Here is a 202-nt window from a genome sequence, read left to right as displayed (position 1 = left end):
ACTCCCGTAAAGATTTACACCCTCGGAAACCCTGTACAGGGTCGCTATGGGTCGGACCCGACTCGATGGCACTTAACAACAACAACAACAATATATATATGTGTGTGTGTGTGTGTGTGTGTGTCACATTGGCAAATGTTTTGTTATCACACACACACACATATATAGTGTCCTGGTGTAGTGCTGTAGGATAAGCACTGGA

Source organism: Chrysochloris asiatica, unplaced genomic scaffold, assembly GCF_000296735.1.
Source record: "Chrysochloris asiatica unplaced genomic scaffold, ChrAsi1.0 scaffold00057, whole genome shotgun sequence".
NCBI classification, from domain to species: domain Eukaryota; kingdom Metazoa; phylum Chordata; class Mammalia; order Afrosoricida; family Chrysochloridae; genus Chrysochloris; species Chrysochloris asiatica.
Note: the sequence above shows the minus strand (reverse complement) of the source record.